At 43.3% G+C, this 26,881-nt stretch overlaps 1 protein-coding gene and 1 long non-coding RNA gene across 4 annotated transcripts in view; one reads left to right on the plus strand and one right to left on the minus strand.

Moving 5' to 3' along the window:
- Positions 1-23,807, minus strand: part of MTUS2 (microtubule associated scaffold protein 2) — a 281,311-nt gene extending 257,504 nt beyond the window's left edge. For 2 of the 3 annotated variants that reach the window (XM_035325335.1, XM_035325340.1), the window contains exons 1-2: positions 23,709-23,807; positions 16,761-16,834 (exon numbers count right to left, since the gene is read on the minus strand). The gene's annotated coding sequence lies outside the window, so the exon portion shown is untranslated. Of the gene's footprint in view, positions 1-16,760; positions 16,835-22,951; positions 23,076-23,708 lie in introns of those variants that run through there. The other variant, XM_035325349.1, reaches the window with a different exon arrangement.
- On the plus strand, positions 23,804-26,873 carry LOC118166498. Its single transcript, XR_004750537.1, has 3 exons — positions 23,804-23,980; positions 24,497-24,562; positions 25,072-26,873. It is a non-coding gene; the product is annotated as an uncharacterized LOC118166498 (long non-coding RNA).
- Positions 26,874-26,881: the final 8 nt, after the last annotated feature.

Below are 26,881 nucleotides of genomic sequence, written 5' to 3' on the forward strand. Positions count from 1 at the left end.
GCTGTCAGACATTTCCCCACCAATTACAGTATCACTAAGGCCCTCCTGCATGTGGCTTCTGAGATATGAGGATTTAGTATAACCCAGGCAAAACATGAATTAAATCATTAGACAAACCCAATGGAAACCAACTTTCCTTAGCTCTGCTACTGGTTTTATGATCACTAATATAATTATGGGCTTCAAAATTCAGAATTAGCATTAATTGTACTGATTTCTGGTGTACACCACTTCATGTACATGCTACAATTGATGAATGGTATGGTTGCATCTATATGTGAAAGGGATTATTTTTTTTCTGAATCAGTTTGGGTTTGCCAACTAAATTTTAAATGATGTCCTATTGCTTGGATTAGAAAGTAGGGAGAACTGGAGCTCCTAATACTCAAACAAGTTCCCCAATGTTATCTGAACATAGTGGAAACTCTAGTCAGTTCAGCAACATCTTGTTCTTCCTTTCCTTGTTTTTACTGGTACTCTTATTTGGATATGATAACACATGCTGTATAAAAGGAAAGCTTTATAGATACTGGAAACTCCACATAAGAAATCTCATTTACAAGCACAGGACTTTTTCTTCTGGTTCCAGCTTTAAAGACCTATAATTCAAACATAGGACAAGTAGGGCGAGTAGCAAAACAGAAGCAGAGATGTGCACTGGCCTGACAAAGTGTCATGAAGCACCAGTAACAGATAACTGGTGAGAGCTGAGAACCAGAGTTTACTAGTGTCATTCTCTAGCTACCTCTCATTGCCATTTCTGTGGATGTTAAACCTAAAGCATCCTTCAAAGAAAAAACAACCTCAATTCACTTACTGACATTGAAGATTAAATTATACCCAGCAGAACTGTTTTTCCCTTTGTTACTGGTATTTGCTGCACGCATGTAGCTACTTACGAAGTTACATGGATTGCGGGGACTATTCCAGTACCTGGATTCAGCCTCTAGTCATACTTGGTATCAATTAAATATTTCCAGATGCCTGAGCATAGCCAGTCCAAAAGAGTACCCATGCAATTAATGAGTGCCATGCATTCTCTTCAGTGCACATGAAAATGGGTCAGCAACATTTTAAAGTGTGCACATGATCCTGCCCTGGGGAAGAGAAGTATAAAAATGTCTTGAGATGCCTTCCAGATCTGGGACTACAAAATACATCATTGAGATGGTGCTCAACACAGACTTTAACATACCACAGACCATTTTCCCTTTCTCTTCCAAAGTTTCTGTTGGGTTCCTGCATTTTACTTCCTCTTCAACCCTCCACATCCTACCTCTGCCTATCCATCCCTTAGTCTCCTTCCAGTTTTCTCACCTAGTTGTTCTCCTTAGATTGTTTCCTCTAACCTCGTTTCCATGTCTTCTCTTCTATATTTCCACTTAGCTTTAAACCATGCTTGTGGTCATACTGTACTGATTGTTTCATTAAATTATGTATGAAAACAAATGATAAGTACCATTTTAAGACAGTTGAAGCTGCCAAGCTTCTTACATAATTAGATTAAATTAGCTATGAGAGACCTGCAACACTAATAGTTCATTTTACTCACTACACCTACTGTGGCGTATCATCATGCCCAAAGACACCGACACTAACAGCCAGTGCAAGTGGTGGTGTGTTTTATCAGCCTTAGTAAGCCAGACATTAATACATTTCTGCACAATTCCCTGCAGACAGGGCCAGCGCCTGTGTAATGACGTGTGTCATTCTGAGCACCCTCCTGCAATCCGCAGGGCCTGGCCATGCCAGCAGCCAGCCTGCTAAATGATCAGTTAGAACCGAGAATAAAGAGCTGAAGCTGTGCAAATAAGATGCCTGCTTGTAACTGGAAAGTGAGGCATTAGTCACCACGCTAACAGAACATCTTAACTACAAAAAGGACCATAGCATATACAAATCAAGGCACTGCTTAATGCTGATATTTAATAAGAGGATTACATATTGCACATAATCAGAGATGTTTTCATATTCACTCCTCTGCACGACCCACGCAGCTCTCTGGTCACTCAGAAGAGCAACACTCAAGATGAACTCTTAGAATGTAGAAGTTAATAAGCAGCAGAGAGGGCTGAGTTCTGTCAAGTCTGTGGGAAGCTGACTTCTCAAAGATCTCTTCTGACAATCTAAAACTATTTTACAGAACATTTTTTTCATCACTGCAACACAAGGCTGCATAAACTCTTCCACCTCACTTTGATGATGTCCTCAGAAGATGAGTTCCTCCATTGACAATAGAGTTGGATAAAAGAAGTGGTGTCTGAAACAGGGCTTGCAGACAAGGCAGCAAGGCCCAGCAGTCACACTGGGAATAGAGACCAGTCATTTTCTTCTTGTGAAGAGCAATTGTTTACAACCTTAATTTCACACAACAAAGACGGAGAGAAATCCCTGCCTTACTCTGTCCTCTCCTGCCTTAAAGGCAATGTGACTAGATGGGCCAGATCCAGCCCTCAGGTCAACTAAAAGACTAGAATCACAGAATCATTAAGGTTGGAAGAGATCTGCAAGATCACCTGGTCCAACCATCCCCCTGCCACCAATGTCACCCACTAAACCATGTCCCCAAGCACCACGTCCAGCCTTTCCTTGAACACCCCCAGGGACAGTGACTCCACCACCTCCCTGGGCAACCCGTCCCAGTGCCTGACTGCTCTTTCTGAGAAGAAATGTCTCCTCATTTCCAACCTGAACCTCCCTTGTGCACAGCTTGAGGCCATTCCCTCTAGTCCTATCACTAGTTACCTGTGAGAAGAGGCCGACCCCCAGCTCCCCACACCTTCCCTTCAGGTAGTTGCAGAGAACAATGAGGTCTCCCCTGAGCCTCCTCTTCTCCAGACTAAAGAACTCCAGCTCCCTCAGTCACTCCTCAGGGACTCAGGAAACAGATCTTCCTTATAATGTCCTTAAACCATGTGTAAGCAGCCACATGTCCTGCAAAAGGCAGCTCCAACTCAGGGAAACTTTTATAACTATAGACAAGATTCAAGGAGCGTAAGATCCAGTACACCCTGTAGCTCCCTGTAGCATTTTCTTCAGGACACCATCCTTTCAGTGATTCAGGTATTTTCCCTAGAATTAGTGCAATGAATTCTTCTCTTGGAAGAAGCGGACACAGCAGTTTTGTATCTCTAGCAAAAACAACTGTACTCCAGAAAGATAGTTTAAGCCAGCTTAAAGGATACTGCTACTGTAACAATCATTCCAGATGCAGTTTACATTGCAATAAGCCAGCAGTCTAAGGCTAAATCCAAATCCCTTTAACAACATTTACAAAAAGGATCCTTGAGGATTTTATAATCCCACAGGCATAGACTGTGTTCTCAATACTATAAAACAATGAAGATCCAATAGTCTCAAAACACAGACTTTTTAATGGAACATATGTGAAGACTGCATTCCTAAGCAATTCAAGTTGCCTTTTGAAGCCCCTGGCAAAATAAAAGGAAAAGTGTCCCTGAAGCAGCAACTGTAAGACATGAGGAATATCTGTTTTCACCGATGAACACAAGATGATGGTATGGAGACATTAAATCCTTTGGAAGTGTTATCATGAATACAAAGGAAGACTAGTTCTGGCAGGATGTCCAATGACCAACCCTACAACAGGCAGGATGGGAAGAGCCAGCAAACCCTGGCAGAACCAGAAGGGTTAGGTCCTTCCAAGTGGTTAGTGAAATTGAGCCTCTTGGCAAGTCCCACTTCTCAGAGTGGAATGTCACATTATATATAATTTTTCCGCATTTGAAAAGCCCTTTGCAGAAACTGCACATTAAAGCATACCATTTCAAAGCAAAGACGCTCCCCTGCCCAGTAAGTCAGTCCATAACTGAGCACTACACAAGCATCATGGTAAATTGCTGGTGCTGCTTCAATGGAAAGAGTCAGAAGACATTCAAGCACCAGCAGCTTCCTTGCATGTTCATGGCCTATGTTTTGTTGAAATAACTAGTTTAGGTGCAAAGTAATGAAGTGAATCCATAGAGTTCACATAATTAATTTCTAATAAGAGATTAGCCATTACCAAGAAAGACTTACTTGAAAGAGCAGAAAAAATAGAATTATTCTTTAAACTTTTTTTTGTTATTAATTTTCTGCAGAATTAGAAGATAAAATAGAACCAACTCATCATTGCTGAAAAAGCACAAATAGTATACAGCAAGAGTTTTTGAAACCATCATCCACAATCATCCTCCACACTAGCATCACCAGTTGACATCTCTGGAGATTCAAGCAGTGAAGTGTAACAAAAAAAGTTCTGCAAGAGGCACAGAAGTGGTTGATGAGAAGCAGATTGGCCAAGAACAGTTCTGGATCAAATACACAGGATTTACTGAAGACGTGAAAGGTGTCTGGGGCTGAGAATAAGCACCGTCTACTTTCTTGGCCACAAAGGGGAGGCAGAGGTTGGCACAGATGGTCCAGCATAGACCAACTACCAGAGAGTTAAACACCAGCAATTTGGTGCTGAAAATCTAAGGGATGTTATGGGAAAAGTGACAGGATTTGGAGTAGGATGAGTTGCAGGTAACTAACACCCAGGCAGTAAGTAGCCAATTGTGCCCTCTGTGCAGTGCACAAAAGAGGATGAAGGTGTCTATTTCGGTTGCATGCCTTGAGTACTTTATAAGCAATTCACAAAGGTATAAGAGAGGCTGAGGTGCAGAATGGGCACGGTATGAGATTGGGCAGGTCAGGATTAAAAAAGGAGTCTCAGAAAGAGCTGACCTGAGCAGTGGTAACTGCAACTGTGAAATGTGGTAGATCCAGGTCAGACCCAGTCAGGAACAAAAAATCCTGCCCAGGGATGGACTTACAAGTTGTGGCCAGGCATAAAGTATCAGTGTTTCCACATAAGATGTTTCTCATATCAAGTGCAGTGTCAATACTAGGAATCCAAATATAAGAACATTATTTTTTCCAAGCAAAAAGGCTTGAAAAAAAATGAGGAAGGAAGGGTCAAGTAGGGCAGACTTGGAGGAGGTTTGTCAATAGCTGCAAAAAGCAGCCCAGTCATTTTAGCAAATAGCAAAAAAAAAAAAAAAAAAAAAAAAAAAAAAAGTACTGTTTTCCCATCTTTTAGGCTAAAAATAGAAAAAGCAGAAGAAGGAGAGTGGCTAGGAAGCTCTGAGAGGCTATTTGAGACCTGTACGGAAGGAAGCCCAAGGGGAAGGGACTCAGCCAGATAGGGAGGTACAAGGAGGAGCTCCAGCCGCCAGGACATTCACAGCCTTAGTGATTGCAGACAAGGTGAAGGGAGGGACGAAAATGACTCGATAGGTGGGGAATCAAAGAGACAACTTATGAGGAAGGCTTACTGATAGTAAAATAAAAGAGAAGGGTAAAGGAGGCCAGGAATTTGTAAGAAAGCATGAGTGACACAGGTTGCTGACTTTTGGGGTGCAGAATGGAATGTGGTAACAATCAACACTATCACTTTCCCACTACCACCACTCATCACAGCAAGTTTATACTTTATCATATAAATGATAGACAAAAAGTTTAGTACAGAGAAATTCTTCATATTTAGGGCTGGTGTAAGAAAAAAGCTTGGGCTCCTTTACCTGCTCCTCCAGACTTTCCTCTGCCTCTGTCACTGCCTACACCATTAGCAAAGCCACCCCTTTCGTACCCTTCAAAATTTTATCTTCACTGAACATTATCAGAAGTCCCCAGAGCTCTAATTTGTATCCTGTTAGTGTTACATGGGAATTAAACTAACAGATGCCAAGCCAATTGCCCAGAAAATTTTAGCAGAGTAGTCTTTGAAATTTAGTATGAGTGGAACATGTATTCACAGCAAAAATAGAACAACGTAGGTTTCTTTTAGAAGCTGTGACATGTTTGTGGTTTCATGTATTCTATTCTAATTTAGAAGTAGTATAGATCTCTAAATACATGAAATATTTATATTACCTTATAAGCAAAAAGGGAGAAATACACATTCTGAGTTTCCTTGGGTGTACATCTTTAGGTTTTTCCCTGTTCAGAAAAATCCTCAACATAAGCAACATATTCATTAACATCAGAATATATCCTTCAGGAAGACTTTGGAGATGGCCTCTTTTTTAAAAAAAAAAAAAAGCTATTGGTACACTATCTTTTCTCATACTGAGAAATTGATCTATACTTTTCTTCTACTTATGGAACCTGCATGCAAAACATGCCTTTGACTCCACAGAAACAGCATTTTGAACGCGAGTCAGATTAATCTACCACTGCAATTTACAGGAATAATTTCTAAGCAGTATCAGAGGCAGACAACGTTCTCACAAATCAGAGCTGAGGATAGGCTACATTTATTCCTACATTTATTTGTTTTTTGAATGATTTGTGTCAAAGGCCTCTTCCTTACAAGTTAAATTCACATAAGCAGCAGTCTGAATCTCTCCTTCAGAGAGATCTTTATACATAACTATTCACACACCAGGAGTAATATTTGGGTGGACAAAAAGGCTTACTATAAAGTTAGATCTAGCAAGTTTAGGTGTTTTTTTTTGTTTGTTTGTTTATCTCCAGAAAATCAAAATTCTAGAGGATGGTATTGCACTATTCAGTGATGTAATATGAAAACGCTACAGAAAAAAAAAGTTAAAGCCCCTTTAAAGGAAGAAAGGAGAATCATTGCTGAGGTTTTTCTTAGCTACTGTAGTGATGGATCCCAGCAGAGGAACACAGACAAATCAGATGAAGTTGACATGAATTATCTGAATGCTAGAAAAGCTATAAATGCTGGACTATGATCCCATTTATTTCCACCAGGAAAAATAACCTAGCCCACATTAATTTACCCGTAACAGTCATTAAAGCAAGTATGAATAGAACAAATTTATCTTTGAAAAGCCCTGCAATTCAAGAATTATGAGTCATTCCCTCCTCCAAACCTCATCATTAAAAATAAATTACAATGCATTTATTTGTCAAGTGTTACTTTAGCCTTTGAGAGCAGTTGCATTAGCCTTTCTAACTTCCCCCACCACCACTACCTGACCCCAGACCATAGAGATTAGAAGAAAAACATATGCGTGTGAGTGGCATGTATGTAAATCGGTCATTAAAGAAAACCTCATTGCATAGCAGAAGATCTGCAAGAAACATTGAGCAACATTGCTATGAAATACTAGGAATCTACTAGGAAACCTGAACACTGGAAAAACTGTTTTTTGGGAAAACTGTTTTGACCTTAGTCCTTATAGCATGCACAAACCATGGTAAGATCTCCAGAAATATGGACTAGATAAAAGTGAGACATCTGGAGAAGAATCAAGTCCCCTTGCCCCCGCAGGAGCAACACACCTCTGTGCTGCACTGTCCACATCATTTTCATCTGATAAAGAAAATTAGATGCAACACCAGCAACAGGATGCCAGTGTACACCAAAGTCCTTGAATTGGGTAAGAAAGGGCCACCCACCATGCCGTATCACACAGGCAAAATAAGCAGAGAACAGTGATGCAGGCAAAGAAAACCCCAAGAAAGACTGCAGAGCCCTGCAGACTAACCTACAGCACTGGATTTTGTATAGCTGAAGTGCCAGCAACACTCAGACCAGCTGACAGACAGGATGCTTGTGTTTTAGTGCTAACAATCACTTGTGGCTACTATACATCTGGATGAGATACAGCATTTCCTCAAAAACACACATTTCTGCTGTACCACTATGTACAGAAATATATTCCTTCTCCAGAACTATCACAAGTTCAAAGCCCTATGTGGAAATGTTTATATCAGCAAGATCAATAGCGCTGCCTCTTATGTATCAGAAGTCCCCAGCTCCACAGCTGCTACTTCAGCATATATAAGAGATTAGCAAGATATAAAGGGATCAGGTTCAGCTTGACGTGTTAAGACACTGGAGGAGGAAAAAAAAAAAAAAAAAATCAAACAGGGAGAGGAGATGTTGATTCCAAACAACTTGAGTTTGAGATGAAAAGTGAACAAGTTTCCTGCCATTACATCTTATGAACATTAATATTTACTGTAGAGCTGTAAATCTCGCACCTTTTTCTGAACTGTCTTAATGTCAAAACAGAGACCCAGCCTGCAGCAGAGCAAACACTATCACCTACAGTAACCACCTAGCAGAGGGTGAAAAAGTGTCTTGACTTTCTGGAGTGTAGTTGTCAAGTTATTCATCAGCTGAGGAAGTAATTGCCCAACATTAATTTGGGATTTGCACTTACCAAAATGCATTAACTTCAAGCAGGCAGGATGCTGCTTTGGTAGAGACAGTGTACTCCAGCTGACCTCTCAGCTCTGGCTGCCACAACCCCTTCCCAAAGCGCTGCTTACTAGCTCTCTATCTGAAAAGAAGCTCTATGATTTGACAAAAGGGATGTTACTACCAGCTGGAAAGTCTGGTGTCCATTTGCAGGCAGCTTCCACCTTGCACTGGGGCTGTAACTGGAGTAATTCAGAAGTCAGCTCCCACTGAGAAATCTTTTCATTCCTAAAACATTTTCTCCTCCATATGCTTGACCTTACTAAAAGTGTAATTCCCACTGCAGTCTGAGAAGCACAGCCTAACCTCACAAGACAAAGGGGGCTCATTTCATTAAGAAAAGTCTTCTTTAAACAGCCTGGCAATACCCCAGTGTGGTCCGAGGGACCATTCAGCCCAGGGATTCCCCCTCTCAGTAGCAGAATGGACAAGACCAAATCAGGTTTGGCTCCCACACAAGCACCCCAGCTCAGCGGGTTTAAGCACTTCCAGCACACCTTCTTGTTGACCCCATTTGCCAACAACACATGCTCTGTTTCACAGTGTGAAAAGCACTCTTTTGCTCATCATATTTCATAAGCTTCAAACAGGAAAAAATGCAGATAGTGTAACTGTCTTACAGGGCTCTGTATGGGTCCCAGAAGAGACCCTGAGCAGTACAAGCACGCCTCCCCCAATGCATACCTGGCTCTTGCTCAGCAGTGTAAATGTAATTAATGGGATCTGGTGGGCCATCCCACAATTGCAGGTGGCAACAGTTCTGAGATTACATGATATTTTGGTTCATAGCTCTTTGAGAGTCTATAAACATGATGGTAAAAGAACAGATGTAGGAAGATATTTAAAGTGAAACAAACTGCATCACTGGATAAGAACAGAATATAGGTCAGACAAAAGCATCAATACAGATGATGCCTATTTCTCATTTTCAACTTTTGATTCACAGTTTCATTAAAATCTGAGTCATTTTTGCTCTCAGCAAAAATTCAGAAATTCTTAAAAATTAAACTCCTTGATGGGCTCTCAGATACATTTCTCTGTGGACCCACATGTGATAAACTCACAAAGGTGAGGTGAGGTGACAAAGGATTAGAGTCAGGAACCAACTATCCTCTGTTCATTTTTTGTGGTAGATGCCGTTGGACTCCTTCAGGGCTGCATATGGCCCCAGCTGAGAAACTCAGCTTAAATGTGTAATTTTGTCTGGTAGGCATCCAATCTGAGAAATCCTAAAGTATTGAGGATACTGTATTATCTGCAGAAGTGTAATGGACTTCGTATGGATGGGGTCCTGGAGTAACTTATTGCCCTAAAGAGAAAAAAATACAGAAAAAAGTAAAGTTATATAAGAAGTAGTTTTGATGATCCAGAGAGGCAGCCAGGAAGAACAGACCTCAATTGCCTCCTTTTTAAAATGTGTACTTGTAAATTAAGAAGCATTTCAAGATTAGGCATCTGTCCAATTCTTTTTATCATTTAGTGTATTATGCTAATGAGAATGCAGTTTCTTTAATTATCATTTGCAGAAAAATTGCATTCAATCCCTTGATCTTCCTTCAAACCAACCCCAATGCTTGATTCCCCATAGGCTTTTAATCACACAGCTCCAGCGTGAAACTCTGCATTTGAGAAAAAAAAACTCTTAAAACTGGTTCACTGAGAAAGTTTAAATTGTTTTCTCTTATCCAAGCTATATCCTCCACCACTTGGCAGCTTAGGAGGACGGGCTAAGAGACGCAAATAGTAGTTTATGCACTGAAGGAGGCCTAATGCTGAAACCCATTATACTGCATATGTAACAGACACTAAATGCCAGAACTTGTTAGAGGTAGAGACAAGTGAGCTATAAAGTAACTTAATATCGTCCTGTGGCACTTTTAATAGGATTTACTGAATTCTACTGTAAAGAGGCACAGTACACACAACTGCCAGTGCTAACTTTGTTATGCAAAGTTACCCATATCCAACATTCATGTGCCTTTGCTACTAGTTAAGTGGCTCTATCTATTTCAACACAATTTCTGCTTCTCCTGCTGGATATGTGCATAACCAAAGCCCTAGCTAGATATGAGCCCCAAACGACTTGGTGTGCAAACTCAACCCAAGGCTGGTGGCAGCCATCCCACACCTGCACCTGTCCTGCAGCATCCCCAGACTTGTGTGATGCCAAAATCCATGCATGGGCTTGAGGCCATGGGCCCTGTACACCCTGAAGATGTCCCATTCAAGGGGACCTCCCTTCAAGGGGACTTCACGGGATGCCCGTCATCCTCAAGGTGAGGACAGGAGGCTGCGCTGGCCCCAAGCCTAACCTACCTCACCATTGCAGGGAGGACCAAGGGTTATCAATGTACGCACTCTCCTTCAGAGATGCAGACATTGTTAGGCTTGTTCTCTCTTCTCAGCCATCCCTGGTTTAAGCCTCCAAGCAGGCTCAGGAGCCCCCAGCCTTCGGAGAAGAGGTTACAGGCATTTCTTGGGTTGAGCCAGCCTTTTGATGTTTGCTTCACAGCAGCCCTGAAACTGTTGATGCTTGCCAAGGTAGTTTCTCATGCAAGCAGAGCTGCAGCAGTAAGATGGACAGGGGTCCTGGGGACAAGTAACAGCCTCCAGACCCACTACAGAAAGGAAGAAGGATGTTTTTGTTTTAGTGCACACTGCAATAACTAAGCAGAATGTATACACCAGTTATGGTGTATCCATTTAGAGCTTAATTGCCGTATACATTGCACGCTGTGCTTTCATCCTGCTGTGAAACTGAAAGAAACACTGGATTTCTGGATTTTTTTTGAAAGCTAAAACACAAATCACACTAACATCTTGAAGCAAACTATTTACAGACAAATACTCTGACATCTCATTTATCTGTTTTGCGATAAAATTGGCTTATATATGATTGATTACAAAAAATAAGCACAGCATGCTTTCATGCACTTTTCCTTTGAAATCAAGGTCACACTTTGTTTTGAAATTCAGAAAAAAACAGTATGAATGTGATTATCATATCAGAAGGTTCTTCACAAGTAATTTTAAGTGGGTTAAACCAGTGGCTTCTGAAGTTGTTTCTATTGTGTCACTGCAGGTGGATCATTTTTTAGCCCTTGTCTGTACCCTTCATTTTATTTGACTTGCCTGATGTACTGAAAGCATGCCATAAAGTAGGATCCCTCATAACTACATTACAAGACAATGATAAAAGTTTATTCTTGTCCTAAAGCATTTACAAGCTGATTCCTGCTCTGTAGACTCGATCCTAGTTGGGATGCTGCACCTCAGAAACAATACGTGAACAGTGTGGTTATCCATGGGAACCTGGTAACTTCTGTAATCCACCTGAGCACATTCACCAAGCCCTTCTGCAAATTCTCTGCTCAAGATTGCTACACAGACACCTTCATGCTAAGCACAGTATAATACTGGGAGATGTGGGTCTTTCCCAGGTATTTGGTTTGCATGAGATGGTCACATCCATCATCAGCCTGTGCAGCTCTCTACCAAGGGGAACAAACCTTCACCAAGGCTAGACCAGTAAGAGTCAGTTCTGAGGACAGCAACACCATTATGTTGACAAGTTATTTCAAATAGTCATAAGCTAATTTCTGCATGTATGCTGTTTTAAAAACTTTTTATTAGTGATTTGAGATTAGTGATTTTATTAGTGATTTGAGAAGCAACTACTTAAGATAATGCTTGTTTCATAAAGAAAAAAAAAAATCAACCCTTAACCTCAGCTACTGTCCTCTCCCTCTGCCAGTGTACAGAGTAAGCCCCAAAGCTGACCACAGCATGAACTCCATCTCATGAAGCTCACCATGTCAGCTTTCTCCCACCTTTGCACAGCAGCAACCACAGGCTTACAAAAGACCATATGGACTGGGAACTGTTGACTGCAGAAGTTAAACAAATTCTATATACTTCTTCAATATGAATTGTCAAAACACTTGACTTGTGTATTGCAGCACTAATAGAAAGCAATGCCTTCACCAGTACTGTTGATATCTCAATAGCTTTTTTTTTTTTTAAAAAAAAAGGGCAGACTATTCATTCCTCAGAATACTTGTTCACAGTTGCAACAACAGGGCTCATTTTCTATAGAAATAAGAATTGCCTATTTAAAAGGAAGCTTAATTCTACTAAAGGTTAAGAAGGTAATAAAAACATGGTATGATCATGCCAAAAAGTCACTGTACTTATTTAAGAGAAACAGTATGAACAAGATAAAAGCCATGGATACTACATGTACAAGGAAAACAGAATATGGACTATTGGCAAGTCACAGGATGAGACAGGCTGGAGTCTGCTAGAAGTCATTCAATTGAGGTAAGAACAGAATGAGGCACTCCTCAGGCATATATACTCAAAGTTACAAAAAATACTGTCACACTGAATATTATTCTAGCAGAGAATCTGTTCTGGAAGAAGCACTTACTAGAAGATCACTGGAAAGTCTACAAGTACTAGTCTATGGCTTAGCACCAGAAGTAAAGTCAGCTCCAACTGATGTTATATTGATTCCTACCGGGTACAGGTGAACCATTTAACTAGGGATACTTTATTACACCAAAAAAAAAAAAAAAAAAAAAAAACACTGCTACAGCCATAAAAGCTTTTTTGGTTAAAGAACTCTAGCTAAGGAAAGTGACAACAGCAGCAAAAAAAAGAAAAAATCTGTAAAACAAACCCACAGTACATAACAGATGGGGAAAAGACACTGATAGCAATGAATACAAATTAACATTGCAGAAATGCACACAAATGATGGAAGCAAAAAAAGATAGAAGAGAAGCCTGGTAAGATTTATAACAATAGGAGCACCACCCTAAATGTAACAAGAATAAGTGCATTCCAAGCTATGGCTTCAACAACTGATCATTCCAGACTAACCATCCAAAAAAAAATCAGGAAAAAATGTACTCGACAACTGCTTCTACTCTGTTTTCAGTAAGATGCAGGATGCTACTACATTCACATCTCAGTGATAATGACATACCTCCCATGCCATCAGTAATTGGAGAGCTTTAAATAGCCCCTCAATTAAAAACCTTCATCCACTGCCACAGGGCAGACGTGCCAATAAGCTTCATGATGCAATGACTGCTGTTAACAACATGACTGAAAAGAGTTGAAAATGAAGCAGTATTGAGAAGGGTTAAGTGGGATAACCTAAGCTGCTATCGAACAGTTCGACTGACATCAGCAGTAAGTAGCATCAGGGAAAGGTTATCATGGGACACAATCAATAAGGCATTGAAAGACAGAGGCACAATTAACACCAATCAGCACAGCTGTATGGAAAATAGGTCTGGTCATGTAAATCTTATCATTTGTATGCAGTTACATCATCATTTGATAACTGCAGTGCAGTGTGCTGACATGACACATTACTACTCCTAATTTCACAACATACATCAATTTAAAGTCATGCAGTACATAAAGCCCTGAATTCAAAGATCCACCATACCTCCACACAGCTCCTGCTAAATGAATTTTAGGGGTAGCTAACTAAATGGAGAATCAGAATCCCAGAGAACAGATACCTTGTCGGTCCAGCAGGAAAAGCAATTGAGGTACACCATTTGGAAGCCAAAGAGAGCTACAGACTACCTCCAAGAGCAAGGCTCATTATTTTCAACAATTTACCTGAGACATAGATTTGTTACCACTGACACCCTTTAAATCAAGGCCTTGATCTCCTTCAGGAAGGTATGCTGAACAAAGGAATTAAAGGACAGCTGATATATCCTGCATTTCTTTGACCTGCGCAGAGCAGGCAGAAAGAACTTATTCACGTGGTCCCCTCTGACCTTTGAATTGGTAAGTCTAGGAAACAATGACCTAGACATTAATAATCCCCCTGGAATTCAAAGCAATAAGTAAATCATGCTTAATCCATCTGATACAGTATAGGATGTCCTGAGTATTTCTATGAGATCTCAATGGTAATCCCAAGTTAAATTACTGGGTGACTTTAAATATTGTTAAGTTGCTTTCCTGAGTTTCTGCTTATAGCTGAAAGCAGCAAAAAGCTATTATTTGAGGCATTTCACTAGATGTTTGTAGAAATACAAGTTACAAATACAGATTTATAGCATCAACTGTCTGATCCACAGCTTCCCATGCAGACACTTGAAGCTACTCCTTACCATTATGGAAAATAGTTTCCTACCAGAACAGCATTGCAGTGTTGTCAGGATACCTTCCATCAAGCCGTGAGGGCAATGCACTGCAAACTCACACAGCCCTCTTGAGCAGGGTTATGCTTTTGTATGCCCACCATCTTCCCACACAAAGCTCTAAGATCAGTACGAGAAGTAAAAAACCCATCTCCAAACACACAACATTTGGTCCTCTTTGAAAGAGGAGGATAGAGGAGTTTGAAACTGGCCAGGAAACTTTATTCTTTATTCAAAGTCTTACTTTATTTTCTTTATTAAATTTTATTCTCATTCAGTCTTACTTTGAATACAGTAGACATGTCAGCTCAGAAAGGAGGAGGACATATTAGTAAGAACAAGTATTTAACACCTGCTGATAATGAAACATACTTAAGGGAACGCTTTAATGGGACATTTTGAAGACACCTACTAAGAAATTACTTGCTCTGCTCTTTTTACCTTAAAGTTAATCACACAATACCAACACATTGTACAATTCCTGTTTTATATATTGATACAGCCTTTTGTAATTGACTTCCAAATACTGGAGTCCTCAAGCAAGGAAATGCACAGGCACAGAGAATTAAGAACACTCAGAAGGACTTGTATGTATTCCTCACTTCAGGTCACTTGTCCTTTTTCGGCTCCATAGCCAAATTCTACACTGTGGTCCAACCTTGGACACGGTCCAGTTAGTGACAGGGAGAGCTGGGCATGGGTCTCAGCAGCAGCTCTTTCTGGGCATGGGAGTTGTACAGCTTTAACTTCACAGCTGGAGTGACAAGGCTTACAACCCCACTAATGAGAAGGCAAAAACAACTACCTGCTTGTAAAAATGAAATCACTTGTACGTGGGAAATGCATAAGAGGCAGTGATGTGAAATTTTGCGCATCCCTTACTAAAAAGTTCCGCAAGTGTCCTCAAAGAAGTGCACTGCCTTGCCTTCTTTTTTGTCAGACATCAGTCCTGGAACATCATATACCACCTGTAGGCCCAGCAGGGGTTTCCCTCATTGCATGTTTGGGTGCCTGACTGCTGTGGGATTGTACCCAGGATGCACGTGCCACCCAGAGACTGTAACACCCAACCCAACCACCCATTTCTCAGCACATCTGTGAGTGAGCATGACTTGCCAGAGGAGCAGCTTGCAGCTTGGATAAGGGGTGGGTTATTCCTTCTCAGGCTCCTGTGACCATACAGTTCCCATCCCAGTGTTGTCTCATTCATCTGCCCAGTTGAAGAACCCCTTGGAAGCCAGGATCATGCTGTGATTGAGTCTGATGCTTGCTTCTCCTTTCCAAGCCCTACTAGTCTTTATTGTGCCTGCAGTCTGGGCTGGGGAAGAAGATGGACATGACAGCATTTCCTACATCAAGTGGAATCAGGGAATGTCCTTGGCAATGACCTGGGCTTGTGTCTTTTGCTCCTGTGATTTCTTCCCTCAGTTTGATATCACAGTCACTTGAGTGACTCCTCACCATGCTGCATGCCAGAGCCATTGCCACAGGCTTTGCTGGGCTCCTGGCTATCTCCCAGTGCCAGCAGCTCTCAGACCTTCCTGACTACAGGCCAGACCAAGCCCAAGCCTCCCCAAAGGAGACAGCAATGCTTTCGCCAGGTCACCAGATCTTCTCCAGCCAGGCTGCTGTTTTACCATTTCAGGGACGGGATCAGAGCTGCCTGCAGGAGATACGTATCCAGGAAGTCACACACTGAGTTAGACACTTTTTTCTTTGTCCTGCTGTTCAAGCCACTGTAGTAGGAATGACACAGCACACAGATTTGACCAAGCCCTTCAGGGTCACCCACCAGACTGTCCTGCCCTACTGACACACAAGTTTTGTCTTTTTTTTTTTTTTTTACATCATTGCTGACTTCCCAGAGGCTTCAGCAAGCACAATGACCAGGAACAACTTCATGTCACCATAACATGACTTTACTAGGATCCATGTCAGTCATCTCCCAGCATGCAGAATTGTACCTTCCCTACCATCCCAAGCATAAAAGACCGGCTTCAAATATTGTCGTATCTTTAAAAAAGAACTCTTGACAGTCCAAAGAGCTACACAAAGGAAGTAACAAGATTCAGTTTAGATATGAATCTAAACTAGCATACCACATTTTCCAATATACATTATACACACCAGACAAAATTCAAAATCATTAGGGAAGACATCTATTTACATTTGATAATTCCCCCAGTACAAGAGCCTCATGGTTCACTTTGAAGTCACCTTTATCTACATTGCTTATAAAATTGTTGGAGGGCGTTTTCTTTTTGTTGGACAGAATAACACTAATATAAAAATCAAAGGCCACTTGCAAAAAGAGTTCTTTGGTGGCAAACATAAGATCTAATCAGACAAAAACAGAGGACACTTACCCAGAATGCTGGAAAAACAAATTTTACTTCCATTGGTGATAATTTACCCCAGAAGACAGTCCCAGGGTGGAAACCTTAAAAAAAAAAAAAAACAAAAGGCTCTTTAGAATTAGAGTAGGTAACAAGGGCAAACACCATCAAACCTTTTGTAAACACTCTGCTAAAGATCAAACATCCTGCATTTCTGATTGCCGTCCTGTCTCAATTTCCTGACATGAACTCACAGATAAGTTGATCCTAGTTAAAAGTAACTGAAATGAAGCAGTGCACCTACTCTGGAAAAAGGGGAAGATACAAAGCTTTGAGACAAACATCATGTTTTCTGTTCCTCTTCCTCTGTAAAACCTTTAAAGTCAGTCAATGCTCTTCAGTGAGGTCTAGGTACACAAGCTGAAGGGGAAGCACAGATTAAGCCTAGTCAGGTTTTGATGTATTTATGGAGATCAGTATTTAAGGGACTTTGTGCTCTTTGGCCCCTTGTTCATACACCACATTTTGATGGGATAAGAGCAATGCATTGTTATTCAAGGAGATTTAACTGAAATTGTTTCTGATGAGATCATCCAGGAAGAGTAGGGAGGGAAAGAGGAGAAACCAGAGCAAGAAACATCATCCAGAAAACAAAGTCAAGAGAAAACTACAGTCACAAGAAACAAACATCACAGAATGGTGGTTATGGTACCAGAGATGACAGCTCATGCCAGAGAAGAAAAGAAAGCCAGTCCTGAGATGTGATAAGAGGTCACAGAATGTACTTCTACAAGTGGTAAAATGTGCCAAAGTCAAGCTGCCAAGAACCTAGGAGAAACTAGATGAGGATCTTCCAAGTAGGACTCATCAGACCATAAATTACAAGGCTTTTCCAGCTTTTTTGTCATTAGTTCAGTGATATGTATTATGAGAGAAAAGGAGGCAGAAGAGATTAGAGTAAGGAGTTAGAGAAGGCACAAGTGCAAGGGATACCATGAAGAGGGATGTGAGTGTAGGACAAGCAGAGCAGCTGGACAACAGAAGAGACCCATATGACAGAGCAGAGAAAGAAGGAAGGACAGCTGAGGAAAAGGTGAAGTCATAAGACAATTTCTTCCTTAGGGTACAAAGACAGTGGAGAAAAAAAAAATGGATGAAAACATAGATACTAGAAAATGAAAACACAGATGAGATTTAAGGTAAGATTGAATTAAATAGTAGTCATTAAGTGTTTATTCACATGCAATTAGTGGTCACCATTCTTGATGCATTTCACATAAATGTGGTCAAATCCCAAATCCAAAGACACCTGCAGCAAAACTTGCACAAATTACAGTGAAATTTATACTTTAGCAACAAATTCTAGGTATGTTCAATTCCTCCCCTTCCATTCCCCAACAAGGCAGGTTGCTTCTTTTCAAATAACTCTATTAAATTAAGTTGCACGTTCAGCCTCATTAGCCACCATCTCTATCTTCCTGCAGTTTTAATTAGATAGGTCTTTGTGCATGGTTACCTCAATCCTTCCCCTACACGACCCCCTAACATTGCTTTTTTATTGTACCATTCTTCAAATGCTCCTAATTACAACAGGGGCTGCCAGCTGTATCAGAGCAGAGCTCTCCCATGGAAAAGCCAGGAGGTGCAGCCAGCACTGCAGGTGGTGAGGCACATACACCCTTAGGGCAGGTCTAGGGGTTGAGATGCTCTTCCATGCTGTTTCACCCACTTCAACCAAGACAACGGATCAGGAAATAGGCTTAAGTGAAGGCTCAAACCTGCTGCATGGACACCAAGCTCCAAGCACATGGAGCTGACTTCTCACTGCAGCTCCCCTCCTGCTCCATGAGCTCACCTGCTGGTCCACCACCTTCACACCCAGCATGCAAACACAGGGCAGGAAGAAGATCCTGCCGCCCCACTGGAGTCAGGGGGGCATCAGAGACCCCTGAATTTATTATTAGTGCCTGGCTGCAGCTTTTCCTACAAAGCACCCTCAGGTGAGCCCAGCATTTCCCCATGGGCAACACGACATGGCACTGCACCACAAGACAAAAACCCTCAGGAAGACCTCCCCCAGCAGCCTTTAATCAAGTGTCTGACCTAACCTTTAGTCCATTTTTCTTTTTTTTTTTTTAAGCAAGCATAGGAGCAAAAAAAGGTGCCAAAAATCACACAATTGTCTGCCTCCAGCTGGAAATGGGGGGGGTAAAGGCTGATTCAACTCCACCCCAGGAGCTCAGCCCTGTTGAGGCCATTCCTGGCTGCCCATGGGTCAGGGCAGATCATCACAGCCGCTGGGATTTATGCAAGAGACATGTTGCTCCCGGCTCCTCTCAAATCCCAAAGACACTGCTGTTACGTAATGGGAACAATCAAACCAGGCAGCTTTTCAGAGATTTGATTCTAAAACTGCTGAGCAGCTAAAAATGAGTGTGCCGTGGTGTTTTCTGCTCGTACTGGGTTAACCTGAAAGCTGCTGCAGCTCACAGCAACTCAGCTCGCACATCGCCCAAGGCATCGAGATCCGGAAAGGTGAAATAAAGCAACATTTGCCCGTGTTCCCACTGGGTCCTCAGGAGAACACAAAGCCCCGTGTCTTCTGACCTGAGCCTCAGGGCTTTCATTTCTTCAGTATCAGTGGCTGGCTGGCTCTGCTGACATTAAAGGATTACTCACATGAATAAAGGCAAAGGGCCTGGACCTGAACTTCGCTGTGTGGACAAAGCAACGCTGTCCTAGCTACTAGCTCCTGTTTCTGTAATGTTCCCTGCCTTGTGCGTGCAGCAGTTTGAATTCACCAAGGCTCAGATAGGTTATTTGACTACTGTTCCCATTTTTAAAGCCTCTCTCTATCACATTGCACCAACAGCTAAGCAGCCTTTTCATCGTAACAGCAAGAGAAGAACCTCAGATCCCAGCGGGCTGCTACACCAGAACAAACACGCTCATTCCAAGAGCACGGCTCTGCTGGGTGTACTTGACTGCAATTTACTTGTGAATGTCTTCTGAGCACAGCATCCTGCCAGCTTTCCCTGTGCGCAGCATGCCACGATTCCTCCTGGCATTCTGGCATGAACGAATTACATCAGACTCAGAAATGTTGAATACAAAGCTTTATTTTTCCCCCCATCAATCTAATTCTTATTCAATAAGATTAACACACCCTATAGCATAGAAGTACACTAGTCAGGAGTCATTCAGTCCCTCTGAAATTTGCTAATAGTATAAGCTTCAGAATTATTATGAGGACTGCAAGCAAATCTCAGGTGGCTTAAAGGGTTGTTCCACATGCCCTGCACAAAGGTTGGCAGAAACAACACACCAGAGGGCTGGAGCATCTCTGTTCATCATCCAGCACTACCAGAGCATCTTTGTTCAAGCTATCCTTGCCTGCCAGGTTGGCTTCTTGGCAGCCTTAGTATTTTGCCATAATTTAGAGCTGCCTGGAGGGAGCATAACTACAGAAGCCAACTCATTTAGGATAAGCTATCAAACAGTTAAAATCTAAAAGTAAAACTTAGAGAAACTAATTAGCCCAGCATGTGTTTTGGAAGCTTGTTTACTTTTAAGCTATGATTTCAAAGGGAAGTCATTCTCCTGTAAGTGCTTGCTGAAGTGATACTCACAGCTGCGCAGAGAAAAGGCACAAGTTATGCCTTTCTTCCAGCCCTGCATCCAATGCAATAGCTGCCTCAAAGTTCATCTCTGGGTAGAACAGCCTGAAGGCTCACACAAGGAGCAGCAACCTGCACAGCACACCATCAGCTCAGTTAAGGGTCATGATCGCAGACTGGGAGTGGAATCCAAGGAATTTTGCAACTGATGGCTTTGGTAGTTTTAGGGCTTGCATAAAATCACTAATCTGCATGTGATGTCACTACCAGCAAAGCCTGGGAGCTGCTGCTACACCAGATGCTTCGAAGGATTAACTCATTTGCAGAGTTCTGATGCAGATGTCTCTGCTGGAACAAAGTGGGCTTCTCCATGCAGTTCCCAAATGCCCTGCAAGAGTGGGCCAGCATGCTGCTCCCAATTTCTGGAGATGAAGCTAAGGGCAATCTTAAACTCATTTCAATATAATTACACAGGATCTTGGATCTGCTTATCTTCCATTCAGGGTGCTACAGAGGCCACTTTCCGCACTGCAGAGCATCTTTAAACATCAGCCCACAAGAGCAGCAATAACTTTCCCTTTTACCAAAACCCAGTTCCTGCCCTAAAATGTGAAGGTTCATGGGCCCAGGAGCTTTTAACCTGTTTGCCTCACTGCCAGCTTTATAGCCACTTAATTGAAATAGCAGATCTTTAAAGAAATTACTAAGATGACTGCTTAAATTAAAGCTTTCAGACAGCCCTTCCTTGTACTCAAGGCCTGCTTTCAGATGTCTTCAATGTTTTTCAGACACACCTTTCAGCTGCACAATGGTACCCTGATTCTATAGCATAATGGACTAACAGAACTTTAATTGACAAAAATCAGCTCCTCACTGTGAAACCCAGACTACCAGATGACACACATGGAATGGCAATGGACAGAACAAATAAGGCTTCTGGAGAACAAAGCGTCAAAAACATACCCAGCCATAGTAAGACAGTGCTGGAATAAGTTACAAAAATCCATCTGAATTACTTCCCCAATGACTATTCCAGCGAGTTTCAGTTTGTTATAAGCTTGCTATTGCAAAACCATCTTGAACCTAAGCTTTGCTGCTTGCTACTTTCCACTTCCAGCTACTTATGACCTCCTCAGCAAAACTGACTGCAGAATTTTCTGGATGAGTTGCATTTAAGCAAGGCCAGTGTAATTATAAATAACATGCTAAAACAGTCCTTTTGTCAGGGAAGGATTTGCTAAATCTGATGTGTTTCAGTAGTCTTAGGAGTTGGACTCAATGACCCTTGAGGATACCTTCCAACTCAGATATTCTTTGATTCTTGTTACCAACCTCAGCATACAGCCAAGGTGCATCCTCTTGTACCACTTGTTGCTGACACTTCAGCATCTGTACTGACATGTCCATTATGCCTCATTTTTTTCTCCTCCAGAGTGCTCAAATATCAAACCACTGTACAAGTCTACTGTATTGTGCTTCACATTATTTACCACTGTATAACTCCCTAGAGAACACATTTCTGGAGCCTGCAGTTCTGTCCTACACTGATTTCTGGTGACTCCTTCAGAAACTTTGGAAATAAAGAAGTTGAATATTTTACTTATGATGAGAGAAGACTGTTTCTCACTGGATACTGAATTCCCTGCCCACCCTCTGATGTGCTGCTGTGCTTTACAGATGTGGAGAACTTCAATTCAGCAATATACATGCTGTTAATTCTTGCCTCCTTTATCTCATTAAGTATTTAGCATTGCTAGCTCTACTCAAATATATTTTGCATAGAAATACACACTCCAAAAATGTAGCCCAGAAGTGTTAAGCTACTTTCTTAATACAGCCACTATCACTACAGACAACACCTTACAAAACTTTAACATAGGAGACACTTTGCTGAAGAGGCAAGTAGTTTTTCTATCATACCCAAACCTCTACCTGTCATTTGTTAGATCAGTAGCCAATTACCAACTTCTGTCCCTAAAGAGATGACCATATGGAAAAGTGTACCATATCACAAGTTACTTCAAATTAGCCACATGGGCACAGCCTTCCAAAGCTTTCCTCAGCCCCCCTAGTCTCAGGCTGTGATTTCCAAACTCACAGTACATTGCTGAAAGGCTCACTTACAAAACCCCCCTTTTGTACATTGCGATGCAGCTCTATTCTGCTGGAATTAAGGCGCTGATAAATAAAGCAAGAGTGAGAAGTTAAATCTCCATCTTCATACACGTAGCTCACTGCTACCACACTCCTGCAGCACAGGCTGTTCTGCTCTCCCCAGCAGATTGCAGAGATAGAAGGAGACAAGCAGTCAGGTGTATTTAATGGCATTGGAAAACAACAGATTTGCTGAGAGTTCACAGAGCAGGGGATATAGAAAAGCCCACACCCCTGCTTCAAACTGGGGTTGAGAAACAGTAAGACCCACAAACACTACGCAGAGCATATAATAATTCCTGTAGGAAATCACACAAGGCTGAGCAAGGCATTTATGCATCGCATTACATCCAGTTCAACGCTGCCGAGTGCTTCCTCAACGCAGCCATCCACTGTGAAGTTACAACCTGCGTGCAAACACTTGACATTTAATTATTGTGCTGCCGCTACCTGAATATCCACAAATATTTCCAATGCTTGACTTGCTGGGAAGTATTTATCAGGGTTTTGATCTTTGAAGTTTAATGCAATGATGAATGGCCAGGATCGTGCTGCCTCACTCTTTTCACGCTCAGAGCAACCAGACTCAGCTGCTCCCTAGCAGGGAGGGGAGAGGGAGCAGCCTAAGCAGAGTTGGAAACTGCCAGCCTAGATGAACAGCTCTTCAAGAAGAGGCGATTATATGAGCAGGGAGAGCTGCGCTCACTGCCCTATCCTCCACATTTTTGCTTTTTCCCTTCGCACTGAGGGAAAACACTGGTTTGTAACTCACGGTAGAGGCTTTATTTGCCTTTTAGCAGTGAGGAAAATTGAGGTGCACCTACTCAGAAGGGTCACCGGGCTAGGGCCATGCTCAGAGAGATGCTCTCACCCTGACCCACTCTCACCCACTGGCCGGAGGCCCCCACGCAGCGGCGCCCCGCTTATCAGCATCCTCCAAACTTTCGGAGGAGCAGACCTGACACTGCACACCGCCCACCCCAGCCAGCACGGCTTCTTCCTTCGCTGCTCTCCCACCCCACGGGGAGGCTCCTACGCACCCGCTGCCGTGGGGACCGCTGCGCATCCCCGGAGGATTTTTCCACGCAGCCTCCCCATCCCACCCCCAGCCTCCCCATCCCACAGGGATGCGGGGCAGGGACAGAGGGCAAACCCCACGCACCCCCGTGACACCGCCCCGCGTGGGCTAGCGATGCCGGGCTCTCACCTGCCTCCGTTTCTGCCTCCTCCTCCTCCTCCTCCTGCCGGCAGGACGGAGCGGGGGCCGCCGCCGGCCTCCTTTATATAGCGGCGGGGGGCGCAGCCTCCGAGCCGAGCCGAGCCGAGCCGCAGCGCCCCCCCGCGGCCCGAGCCGCCCCCCGCGCCGCCCCCGCGCCCCGAGCATTGGGGGGGGGCGTGGGAAACGCGCCCCGCTTCGGGCCCCGGGATGCTCAAAGCAGAAAGGAGGAGCTGGTGCCCCCAAAAAAGGGAGCCCGCAAGGTGAGGGGAGGGCGTCGGGGTGGAGAGGGGGGGTGGATAAGGCGGAAAGTTAGAGGGGATGCGTGGGGAGCAGGGTGGTGGTGGGAGCTGCACGTGAAAATTACACGTGCGGGGGGAAACGGGAAAAATTGGGGAGGGTATTTATCGGGCGTGTAGTGATAGGACAAGCAGAACGGCTCTAAAGTAAAAGAGGGGAGGTTTAGTTTAGATATTAGGAGGAAGTTCTTCCCTCAGGGGGTGGTGAGGCCCTGGCACAGGCTGCCCAGAGAAGCTGTGGCTGCACCATCCCTGGAGGTGCTCAAGGCCAGGCCGGATGGGGCTTTGGGCAACCTGGTCTGGTGGGAGGTGTCCCTGCCCATGGCAGGGGGGTGGAACTGGGTGGGCTTTAAGGTCCCCTCCAACCCAAACCGTTCTGTGATTCCATGTTTCAATTAAATCAATGCTCTGTAACACATAAATGGTTCATAGCAGATTACGCAGAGGGGATCTTGGGCTCTGGCTTTCCATGATTTCTAGGGAAAAACAGCCTCTGTGTGCTGTCATTCCCTGGGGTATTTCAGGTACCTGTCATTCCAGGTACAGGTCAGAATCTGCCAGGAAAGGCATGATGAGGCCTCACATGTCATCGGGCAGAAATGGGGCTTGTCCATGGCAAAGCTTTTCCATGTTCTTTCTGGCTGTTCTCCAGTTCTCCCTTTCTCCAAGTTCCCATCTTTTCCAAGTGAAAGTTCCCATCTCTTTCACTTCAAAATGAACAATAAAATATAAAAATAAGCAGAAGCATAAATTTGCTTTTCAGTGAAACTCACAACCCAAACAGTAATCCCCAAACATTTTGCTGTGTTTACCTTACCCCAGGGTTTTACTCCTACTGGGGGAGTAAGCTTCGTGGTGCAGGCAGGGTCTCTTTGTTGTACGTTTAAAGCCTTATCTGCACTGTGTTACAGCTATCTCAGTGAGTATTGTGGGATTCTTGATGAGCTAGTGCTCAGTGCCTCCATCAGCTGTTAAAATCAGCGGCAGGCACGAGATCAGATGGGAGTTTTATGATCTGTGTCTAATGCTGGGCTACTCAATTAATTTTTGCGAAGTCCTCTGGGCAGATGCACGCAGAGCTGCTCAGGAGGAGGATGCTGGCCAGATGCTACACGGCCTCCTCCTGCCCAGGAACCCCCGCGACAGCTCTTGGAGACACCAGGAGAAGAGCCAGGACTTCGGGGCATGCATTCAGAGGCATGAAATGACATGTAACTGGAAGACTGGGGAGACCTGGGCAGGAATATCTGTGGTCTGCATCCCAAATCAAACCTGGCCCTTTGGCAGCTGGGATCCAGTGGAGCATCCCCAAAAAACATCCCTTGCTCAGTGCCCACCTGATCAGGGTGATGTTACGGTCTCACATGGCAGGACAGTTGTATCACAGGGTGTATCCTTATTTCCCAGGAATGCGATGGCTTCCTTATTCCTCCCTGTGCTCAGACACGCTGTGCTTGCATCTGTCTGCAGTTTAAAGTGCCAAGTACATCCCTGTGGCACCATCAGTCTGTCTCCTATCCTTAAAGGACCTTCGTTTAGAGTTTGTTCTTCCCTGGTGAAAAAATTTAGCTGTACCCCCCACACACACCACCACCACCACTGTGAGGAATAAATGGTACGCTTGAGTTAAAAAAACAGTGGAGATGAAGCATCTCAGTGGGTGAAGTGGCTGAGAGCATCCCTCAGGCCGGCACAAAGGAGGACCCTGACAAGACAGGCTCTGGCAGCTTTAGCTGTGGTGGTTTAGGGATGGAGAAATCTCACTGCTGATGTTTCCCTCTCATTTACTCCAGCGCAACTACCCAGACACCTTGTACCCCCCCAGCACTTCAGCCACTGACTTTCAGAAAGCAGCAATGCCGCTTGTCATGTCCAACGGCACCACCAGCAGACCCCTGATGTCAGGGGCTTACATGGGAGGCAGCCTTTCACTGCCCTCATTTTACACTAGAGCTTGAAAGGACCCTCTGGCTATATTAAAACAGTGCCATAACTGCAGAAGCCCAAATTCATGCAAGATATTAATCGGACTGCCAAGACCTATTATATGAAAAAAGCAAATCCGTGCTGGCATTGAGTTTCTCCCCTCAGTAGAACATTTTAGCAAACAATTATCACGCCGAGCGCTTGACTTCTGGTCGCGGAGCTACTGCAGTCTAAAAGACAATTCATGCTATTATCACACCTAATTAAAAGCTACTTAGCTGCAGAATGTGGACTCCACTTTATTTTTAGATTCCATGCAGAGGTGAAATTATCTGCTGGAGATAATTCACCTAAACTTGTTTTTCTTAAGCATTTGAGAGAGAGATTTGTAGCCCATACAAATAAGCAGTGAAATATTTCATGACTCCAACAAACAAAAACGTGCTGATTCCACTGTAAAGTGTAAAAGGAAGCAATGAGAAGCAGTGGGTGACTTTAACAATCTGGGCAGAGCACTTTCCAGAGCTGTTTCAAGCAAAAACCACTGTCAGTGCGTTTTAGAGCAAGCTGCTGCAGCTGCAGAGAGGTGGCAGAATAGCCTCACACATAGACCTGCAAATACAATGCAGTGAGGAACCCGTGGCCCAGAGCAGCCTGTGAGCGAGCGGGGCATGATCGGGGCTGGATGTGACCCTGGTGGGGTTGGCAGCCACACGTCATGGCCATGATGAGCCCCCCAAGCCTTCCTTCCCCTGTCATAAGGGCAAGGGTGGGAGGCACCCAGGCTTCATTCAAACAAGCACCCCAATGCGTGAAATATATACTCTGCTTTAGGCAATAAACCACTATGCCCGTGGGCTGAAGCGTAGCATAGCTATTAGTTTAGACTGCATACATTGAAAAAAAAAAAAAAAAAAAAAAAAAAAAAAAAAAAAAAAA

Source organism: Oxyura jamaicensis, chromosome 1, assembly GCF_011077185.1.
Source record: "Oxyura jamaicensis isolate SHBP4307 breed ruddy duck chromosome 1, BPBGC_Ojam_1.0, whole genome shotgun sequence".
In the NCBI taxonomy this organism is placed as follows: Eukaryota; Metazoa; Chordata; class Aves; order Anseriformes; family Anatidae; genus Oxyura; species Oxyura jamaicensis.